Source organism: Amblyomma mixtum, chromosome 1 (assembly GCF_055824585.1).
Source record: "Amblyomma mixtum isolate Tamu chromosome 1, ASM5582458v1, whole genome shotgun sequence".
Taxonomy (NCBI): domain Eukaryota; kingdom Metazoa; phylum Arthropoda; class Arachnida; order Ixodida; family Ixodidae; genus Amblyomma; species Amblyomma mixtum.
Window position 1 is genome coordinate 139,196,769 of NC_143012.1, and position 9,846 is coordinate 139,206,614.

General features: G+C 49.3%; 1 protein-coding gene across 2 annotated transcripts in view; it reads right to left on the reverse strand.

Moving 5' to 3' along the window:
- Window positions 1–9,727, reverse strand: part of LOC149367723 (uncharacterized) — a 107,259-nt gene extending 97,532 nt beyond the window's left edge. Inside the window, exons 1-2 of one of the 2 annotated variants that reach the window (XM_089557229.1) lie at window positions 9,367–9,727; window positions 4,521–4,664 (exon numbers count right to left, since the gene is read on the reverse strand). The gene's annotated coding sequence lies outside the window, so the exon portion shown is untranslated. The remainder of the gene's footprint in view (window positions 1–4,520; window positions 4,665–9,366) is intronic. The other variant, XM_089557238.1, reaches the window with a different exon arrangement.
- Between the last annotated feature and the right edge of the window lie 119 nt (window positions 9,728–9,846).

A 9,846-nucleotide genomic window follows, 5' to 3' on the forward strand; every position in this document is an offset into this window, starting at 1 on the left:
GCGGCGGCACAATTTTAGGTCACGTTGTCTCTAAGGACGGCGTGCTTCCTGACCCAGCCAAACTTCGTGCCGTCGCTGAGTTCTCCAAGCCGTCGACTCCGAAGGAACTTCGCAGTTTTCTTGGCCTGTGTTCTTACTTCCGACATTTTGTCCAAAGTTTCGCCTCAATGATCGCATCACTGATAACCTTCTTTGGGGTGCCAACAACCTGTCCGGTTGGACACCTGACTGCAACGACATCATCATCACCTTACACCCGCTGCTCACAGCGCCTCCCACTTTACGACACTACAACCCCACTGCTCCCACTGAAATTCACACTGATGCCAGTGGCGTTCGCCTCGGTGCTGTCCTTACGCAACGTAAACCTGGATTTCCCGAGTAAGTCGTTGCTTACGCGAGCCGTACACTGACAAAACTGGAATCCAACTACTCAGTCACCAAGAAAGAATGCCTGGCCATTGTTTGGGCGATCGGAAAGTTTTGCCCTTTTGTTCGTTTATGGCCGCCCTTTCAACATCATCACGGACCATCATTCCCTGTGCTGGCTGGCCTCCTTGAAAGACCCTACCGGCCGCCTCGCTCGCTGGGCCCTACGCCTACAACAATATGATATCCGTGTCATCTATCACTCCGGCCGAAAACATAACGACGCCGATGCTTTGTCCCACTCTCCACTGCCACCAGACGTTGTCTGCCACTCGCCAGTCGGTTGCGCTTCACTGTCGTTTCCCGCAGATACCATGGGCAGCGAGCAACAGAAGGACCCCTGGATATTTTCGCTTGTACGTTTTCTCTCCAATTCCTCGGCGGCACCCGTGCCTCGTGCTCTACGCCGCCAGGCTGCTCACTTCGCCATTTGTGATGGTCTCCTGTACCGCTGCAACTAAGTTTCTACCGGCCGGAACAGGTTGCTTGTCGTCCCTGCTCATTTATGGTCGACATTCTGCGCCGTTTCACAATGACCCGTAGTCTGCTTATGCCGGTGCCTTTAAAACATGCACATGACTCTGTCTCATGACTTAATAAAACCTTAGGCTTTTTGAAACATCAGCTGCGCAGCGCCTCGCCACATGTAAAATTACTCGCTTACAAGACATTTCAAGTAATGTTCAACATTCTAGCAAGGGAACAGCAGTTCACAATTGGTAGCGAGGTGCTGGAAGTGGTAAGGGAATACATCTACTTAGACCCCGGGTAGTAATCGCTGATCCGAATCATGAGAAGGAAATGACTAGAAGAATAAGAATGGGGTGGAGTGCATATGACAGGTTCTCTGAAATCATGAATGGCAGTTTACCAATATCCCTCAAGAGAAATACAACAGCTGCATACTTCATAGCTGTATGCACTATAAGGAAAGCACTACTTTTTGATCATGGATGTAGACAGCGCAAGCAAGGGCGCTAGGTATGGGGCAGAAATGTGGAGGCTAACGAAGAGGGTTAAGTTTAAATGCAGCGCTTGTTTGTTTGCGTGTTTCTTCCCCTGTCTTAGTTTTTCGCGCTGTACATAATGTTCTGGAAAGAAAAATGATAGGTGTAACGTTAAGAGATCGGAAGCGGGCAGAGTGGGAGAGGGAACAAACGCGGGTTAATGACATCCTAGACGAAATCAAGAGGAAGAAATGGGCTTGGGCAGGGCATGTAATGCGAAGGCAAGATAACCGCTGGTCTTTAAGAAAGAAGTACTTTGGGTTGGGCTATTGGGTATATAGCTAAGGTCAATTCTGAAGACGGCGCAAAAGGGACAAGGAAGCTGTTTTCTTGTGCCTTCCTTGTCCCTTTTGCATTGTCTTCAGAATCAACCTTAGGTCCTTAAGGGCGACAGAATTGATTCCAAGGGAAGAGAAGCGTAGCAGGGGGCGACAGAAAGTTAAGTGGGTGGATGAGATTAACAAGTCTGCAGGGACAATATTGTTGCGAAGACAACAAAGCTGGCAGTGGCGGGGGACGGAGCGCTTGCGCTAGGCCAGCGCCCATTAAAATCATCTCTTGTCCATCGTTCATCGCGCCTCATTCTTCAGCTGGCCGCCACATATCATTTGGTGTGAGGTGCCGGGGTCCCTTCATTGCCATCCTGGTCCCGGAGCATCGGCGTCCAGCGCCTGCCGTGGACGTCGGCCGTGAGTACCTGGTCCGCGCCGCACGGCCGTGCCCCAGCACGCCCAACCTGAACCGACCTCACTGCTCACCCCAGCCCCGTCCCCCGCCCGGACCACAGGACACGACGAACCGGCGATGTTGCCATGACTACAATGACCCGACCGACCGAAGATCAGAAGAGCAAGTTGCTGGGCAAGTTGGTACTGTTGCATCAAGAAGAAGACTTCAAGAACATAATAACAATGTAGGTAATATAGCCATCACCGGAAATCTGGCCAAGCACTGTAAAAAATGCGAAAGCAAAAATTGCACCCCAATATTTGACTAATGTGCAATCATTGGGAAAGGACGAGATCGTACGTCGAGAGAAATAATTGAGGCTTGCAACATCCGTCATGCGAAAGACCACTGTGTCAGTACACCATCCATTAGTTTATCTCAGAAAGAATTGGATTTTCTCAGAACAGCAGGGCATGTGTTGTGACTCTTTGCGTTGTTCGATTTTATCCCATCCTGTTTTTATTGTTTATTCCGGGTTTTTGGTCTTTTAAATTAACAAAGGGTTAGCTTTTATTCGTCGCAGGCCTTTACTCCTCCTTTTAGTTGTTTCATGCTTTTAGCCTCCTTTTCTGCCTCTTTAAAAATTCATCTTCTGTGAGGCCTTAATGTTTTTGATTGCCGGCCCTTCACACCTCGCAGCCTACCAGTTATTAATGTTTTCGAAGTGTTTTTAATTATTCTTAACATTTTATATGTTTTTAATGCCATCATTTCCGTTATTGATTGTCTATAGCTTTTAGCCCCTTTTGGGCGACCTCATCTTTCATTACTGATCATCCGTTATTTCGCGCCATGGCCCATACACCCTCCGCTTCTCTTTATCGTCTTTCACCGCCACTACATTTAGCAATATGTTTTATCTACTGACGTGACTGTCTTCTGGATTCCGGTGACCGAGCGGCCCTTTTATCTATGTTCCACCCCCCCGATGATTGCTATATATTCTCTGTATTTCGAAATAAAAATTCAGTTGATAGTCAGCGCCTGTGTACGTCCTTCCTTGTTTCTTGTGTCCAGTCCTTTGCGCTGCTCCACCACGATGCAACCGAAGACCCTGCCCACACATGAGGACACTGCCCCCCCGCCTCTGCCGTTCGGGGCGTCCAAGGACCCCGGCCGTCAACTCCTGGCACCCTACGGCCCGGATGCTTCGTGGACCGGGCCTCATTCGCCTATCATCTCGTCCACTGTGACGGCCAGCACTTCACCACACTGACACGTCTTTCTAGCCCATCCCTTCATCGACGTCTTCTATTTACGATCGGGACGATCGCTCGGTGGCCCCGGGTAATGCTGCGAAGACGACGAAGCTGGCAGTGGCGCGGGACGGAGCGCTCGCGCTAGGCCAGCGGCCATTAAAATCATCTCTTGTCCATCGTTCACCACGCCTCATTCTTCGGCTGGCCGCCACGTAACATTATGGCCACAGCTGGTAGAGGACAGGGTTACTTGGAGAGATACTGGAGAGGCCTCTGTCCTGTAGTGGGCATAGTCAGGTTGATGATGACAATGATTGGATTAGAGACAGAGACTTAAAAAAGAGCCATGACATGGGCAGTAACTTTCCACATTTTGCTTATTAAGTTTAACTTTTTGCTCATTAATAAAATAAGTATGTCATCCAAGCCTCACACAAATTTGCTGTTTCTAATTTTTGTTTCATGAGCGTAGTTTAGACCACAAATAGTTCCTTTTTGGTGCTAACCTACCGCCTCCCCCATCCCTGGCCATAGGGTGCCCACCCCCACCTGTGAAAAAAGCTGCAGATGCCCTTGAGCCATGACAAGCAAAAACTTGCTAGTGAACTTAATTACAACCCTGTGGCTATTATGCACAGCACGTAAGCTGCAGTGCAGAAGAAAACGTAGAAATGATGACCCAAAAAGCAAAAAGGTTCGTAAAAGCAGCAGATGCATTTTTTTCCATATTGGTGGTCTAAAACAGTTCAGCACAGCGTGAACATAAAGACCATGACTGTGACAGAATGCCCTTGCTTTCACGATCACAAGAAAAGTGTTTCCAAGCATCCATTCTTGTTATACGCCAGCATTCCTGGCACCCCTGGCAATGTTACATATTAGCTACCTTGTGAGCCAAAGGCTCAGGCCAGTTTTACCATCTGCAGGCAGCTTCCTATCATGTACAGACATGAAGCCCTGTTAGACCCTATGAATACGCCACTTAGTCTAACACTGCCTTTGAGAGACAAATATAGTGGTATGAGGTATGTCGTGTGTGGGGTTCAACGTCCCTTCGCTGCCCACAGGCTATGAGGGAGGTGGAAGTGGACGGCTCCGTACTTCACGTCCACTGACATCACAGAGCACACAGACTATCAAGGTACGTAGCACTTACAAATACACGAGGCCAGAAGAGTGCCTATCTTGGGGCGTTGCAGGCAGATTACTTGGAGATCACCGCGTACACAGTCGGAAGGTGGGGCGCTCATCTGGACATGGTTGGTGTTTGGCCGTGTATCCGTGAGACTATCCTGGTGACCTGCACACAAAGTAGCATCACGTTTCCCATGTGGCAGCACTGTGCACCAGATGCATTTTGACTGCATGCAAACTGCCATTAACGTGAAAGCGAAATGATACAGTGACACAAAACGAAAAATGATTCAACTTAAACGGGATCTGGTGACAGGAGTATGCAAGTTTTGTCACCTGCTATCCTTTGGTGATATACTTAACACCTACTATATGGCTAAGTTTCGCCTGCCAAATTTTTAGTAGTTGCCAAGACCTCGTGGAAGTTTCTCGAATTTATGTTATTGACATTATCACTTCACCTGACCTTTCAATGCATCATCATTAACAGCCTGACTATGCCTATATTGCAGGACAAAAGCCTCTCCCATAGCTCTCTGCTTAACCCTGTCCTGTGCCAGCCAACGTTCATGGAACTAAACTCAGTTGCCAAACCGAGAGCGGTTTCGCGGCACCGCCACCACTGGCTGCTTTGAGTGGCGCTGCAGTCGTACAATGCTTCAGCCGGTCCGATCAGTAGCTGTACTCCTAGTACTGTGCGCGCATGTCATAGAGTGCTTTCGCGACGCGATTGTTGCCGTGATCGTTGTATTTGTGCTACGTGCGCTTGCATGCAGAGTTTCAGGTGCTGTATCTGCCATGCCGACGTGCTGTGCGCCGGGCTGCACAAGCGGTGACAGAAACAACAAGATTGCGAGGCATTTTTTCGCGGCTCCTCGTGACGCGGATCTCCGTGCGGTATGGGATCGAGCCATTCCCCGTGTTGACAGAAAACTCTCCGACAAATCACGTGTGTGCGATCTTCATTTCCATTTTGAAAGGAGCGTGGTTATAAGAGTTTCTTCACCAAAGTAGCATATTAGACATCTACTTTAAAGGTGGAGATCAGATCATCACAAGGCTCATCGTAAGTTCGCTTACCAGCTTATCTAAACGCGAATGTCTGGCAGGCATTGGTGCAGTGTGTTTTAAACATAAATTAGCAATAGCTTCAGAGCGCAAAGTCCCGCATTTATGGCACTCGAAAGCAGACCACAAGCACCTACGATTTCTGTGGTGCAGTTTTCCGAAATAAGCAGATTTTACGCATTCTTGATGGAACAGCGCAAAACATCGGGACAAGAGACAAGCGCTGGAGAGTTTGGAAGTCGAGAGTGAAACACTGAAAAGAGCCCGAGGTACTAGAAATGAAATCAGCCAGGACAGCAGCTTGGGCATGTTGGTTATTCATTCTTGATGGAACAGCGCAAAACATCGGGACAAGAGACAAGCGCTGAATAACCAACATGCCCAAGCTGCTGTCCTGGCTGATTTCATTTCTAGTACCTCGGGCTCTTTTCAGTGTTTCACTCTCGACTTCCAAACTCTCATTACAGCGCTTGTCTCTTGTCCCGATGTTTTGCGCTGTTCCATCAAGAATGAATAACCAACATGCCCAAGCTGCTGTCCTGGCAGATTTTACGCACAGCGTTCACTTCATAAATGAATCCGCGCGCTGCTCACAACCGGAGCTGCGAAGGCAGTGAACTTCCTCGGGTTCCTGAGTCGTCAGTGTCTCTTTCCCTGCAACAGCGATGATGCCTGAGGCCAACTCCAGACAATAAATTTCAGTATTTTGAGTTTACCGCTCTCCGTGTACTGTTCCTAGCGTGCGCTACCGTTCCAACAATATTTTTCGATCCTTCACGCAGTGCACTACAGCAGGACACAAATACAGGGATACTGTTACATTTTATTCACAACACATTTTGCGCATGCATCCCTCGATGAGGCTCCACTTACTCCTCTGGATTCTTGCTTCCCCATTAATAACATGGGTGTACGTCTTCAGTATGTCTTCTTTGTGAAAATGAAGGTCGCACACACGTGATTTGTCGGAGAGTTTTCTGTAAACACGGGGAATGGCTCGATCCCATGCCGCACGGAGATCCGCGTCATGAGGAGCCGCGAAAAAATGCCTCGCAGTCTTGTTGTTTCTGTCACCGCTCGTGCTGCCCGGCACACAGCACGTCGGCATGGCAGATACAGCACCTGAAACTCTGCTTTCAAGCGCACGTAGCACAAAGACAACGATCACAGCAGCAGTCGCGTCGCGAAAGCACTCTACAACATGCGCGCACAGTAGCAGGCAGACATTCGTGTTTAGATAAGCTGGTAAGTGAACTTACGATGAGCCTTGCGATGATCTGATCTCCACCTTTAAAGTAGATGTCTAATATGATACTTTGGTGAAGAAACTCTTATAACCACGCTCTTTTCAAAAATCATGACCGCCAGCAATTTCGGCCAACGGTGGCATTGGCTAGGCAGCGATGTTCAGTTCAGTTCAGTTGCTGCAGCAAAGATTTGTGGCATACTCACCGCACAGGGTTCAGAACTGATTGGTGTCTTTACGATAAATATCGTTAAGTGCGATATTTGGGACGCCAGTTACTCAACATTCCCGAAGGCTGCATGCTACGACGCTGGGCTGCCAGGCCTGCGGCGTCTGCTAGCGGCGGCCAGCGGAAGCCTGTTTCGACGGCAGCGCCCCCTCGCGCTAAAATTTGCGGGCCGCTTCAGCCGCATGGAGAAGGCGGAGAGTTTCGCAACTTAGTTTAGTTCCATTAACGTTGGTGCCAGCTACGGCTACCCTGCCCCAACAAACTTCTTAATCTCATCCGCCCACCTAACTTTCTTCAGCCTCTGCTATGCTAGCCTTCTCTTGAAGTCTAATCCGTTACCCTTAACTGGTTATGTTGCCTTCGCGTTAAATACCATGCCCAAGTCCATTTCCACATGTACATGAGCTTCCTAACCACCAGTCATAATTAAAACCCTCCTGCTCTCATACCAGAGATTTACATTTCAATATGCACCTAGCTGACATGGCTTCTGGGCAGCTGCAAGTCAACACTAAGCACTATGTACGAGGTTCTTACTCTAACGATACTCCATACATGTACATGTGTGTAGTAACTAGTGAAAGTTGGTTTTTTTGCCACTTTACGTCTCACTAATGTACAGCTCTTGACAATTAAGTACAACCTCTGTCAAAAGTTTAGCACCCGAAGAGGTTTACTCTGGTCTACGCCCTGTGCCTTGTTATGCATCATCAGCGTTCCAAAACCTCTTAGGGCGAGCGGAGCTCTCGTCAGCAACCCCCCAAAAGTAATGAGTTTACTGGATGCTACAAAAGCCCCGCTACATGGTTTAGAAGCAAACCGCTTGAACTTTACTTTCTGCAAAGGCAGTACAGTCCTCAGCACACTTATCTAGAGCGCTGGAGCGGCGTGCTGCAGAACAAACAAACTGAAATCTTCACTCAGCTCAACTATTGCTGATACTGTGCAATTGCCAGGCCAAATTGTGGGTCTATGAAGCTTCGCTCCAGCACAAACCTTGTCTCAAGAGCTATATACCTGCTTAAAAATTTCCCTTCCTTCGTGCAAAAGGGCGGCATTCGAGCGCTCTAGACAGGCATGCTGACGACTGTTTGTTAGGTTAGGTTATTGCAGTCTAACGTCCCAAAGCAACTCAGGCTGTGAGGGACGCCGTAGTGAAGGGCTCCGGAAATTTCGACCACCTGGGGTTCTTTTAACGTGCACTGACATCACACAGTACATGGGCCTCTAGAATTTCGCCTTCATCGAAATTCGGCCACCGCGGCCGGAATCAAACCCGCGTCTTTCTGGTCAGCAGCCGAGCGCAGTAACCACTGAGCCACCACGGCGGGGCTGACAACTGTTTGTGTGCGCGTCATTATTCAGTGCTTATTTTAAGCTTACACGTCTGTCTTGGTCGCCCATATGTTATTCTGCTATGACCACTTCATTTAAATGACAACTGCGTCGACCGGATAATCCCATGTCTAGAGTCTTCCATTTAGTTTTTCAGTTTCATCCAAGAGGTGAATAGGAGACATTACTTGCTATTTGCGCAATACCACAAGAATTATATAACTGTCTCGTACTAAAATTGTTGTGGCTAGTTCTCGTTTATTGTCACACTGATTGCTACATACATTTTCATAAAGTGAAAAACAGGGGCCAAGATGCTTTCTGAAAACATTTACAGCCACAGTTAACAATGATGGAGTGAGAGGCCATTTATCGCACACAATAAATATGAGCAGGTGGTAGGACCTATTACGTACCCGCCTACACATTACTTTCAATAACTAGAGCACGTAGTGTGCTGACAGGAAGCATACTGTGGCTCATAAAAATTGTCGGTGCAGTAAGCTTGACAAGATCAAGTGTGTATGGTAACAGATGTGTACCCATGCAAACTCTGAGGCAGGAACACCACATTTGGCGTGTTTTGCCGGGCTTTCAAGCAAAGTGTCTGCCTTTCGGCTTTGCCAATCGTGTTTAACCCCGCCCCCTGACAGCTCCGCGTCTGTAATCCGCATAGTCATGTGAGAGACGCGCGCCGTGCGGATGGGAGCGGCCAGCGTCGGCGTCCTCCGGCTGTCCGCTCGCTTCTTCGCAGCGTGCCGCTCGTCACCAAGGCAAACATGGTCGTGTGGGCGCTTCGGCAACCCGCAGCTGTCAGGGCGAAACCAGCCGCGGCCGGAGAGTCCCCCTCCCGCAGGGGCCCAGACGGCGGCGCACGCCGTCCGCGGACAATCTTCGCGGCGGCTTCTGCGACAGGAGCGCAGAAAACGCCGAGCCCAACAGCGGCGGCGCCGCGGCACCACGGTGGTGCCCTGCATCACAACTACGCACCTGCCCGGACGTCGGCTCCGGCGGCTGCTCCCACTGGCCAGGGTCGTCAGCGCTGATCCCTGATCAACTCCACGCGGCCGTCAGACTGATCGTGGAAAGACGATCGGCCAGAGCGCAGTTTGTGGCACCATATACGTGGGCCAACGCTGCGACATCGAATCACCAGCGGCGCCCGGCGGCTCGTCCGTACGCGTTCACAACCCGACTCGTCGATGTACTGTCGTGCTGGACAGAGGGCGCCACTGAGCGCAATGTTTCGGCGTTCAGTTCTGCCAGCAGCATAGAGTTCAGCCCTGACACTTACTTTAAACCGCTTTAAACCAACATTATATGAACGCCAGTAGTGCTTTTGCGCGTTTTTCTCGCGTCCGTCACTATTTATTATTACATGAATTTCTAAGATTGCAGTGTGCGCTACATTATGATTTGTCTTCACATCTCTCTCAAGCCATTGACTTATACTGGAAAAAAGAAAAAAAA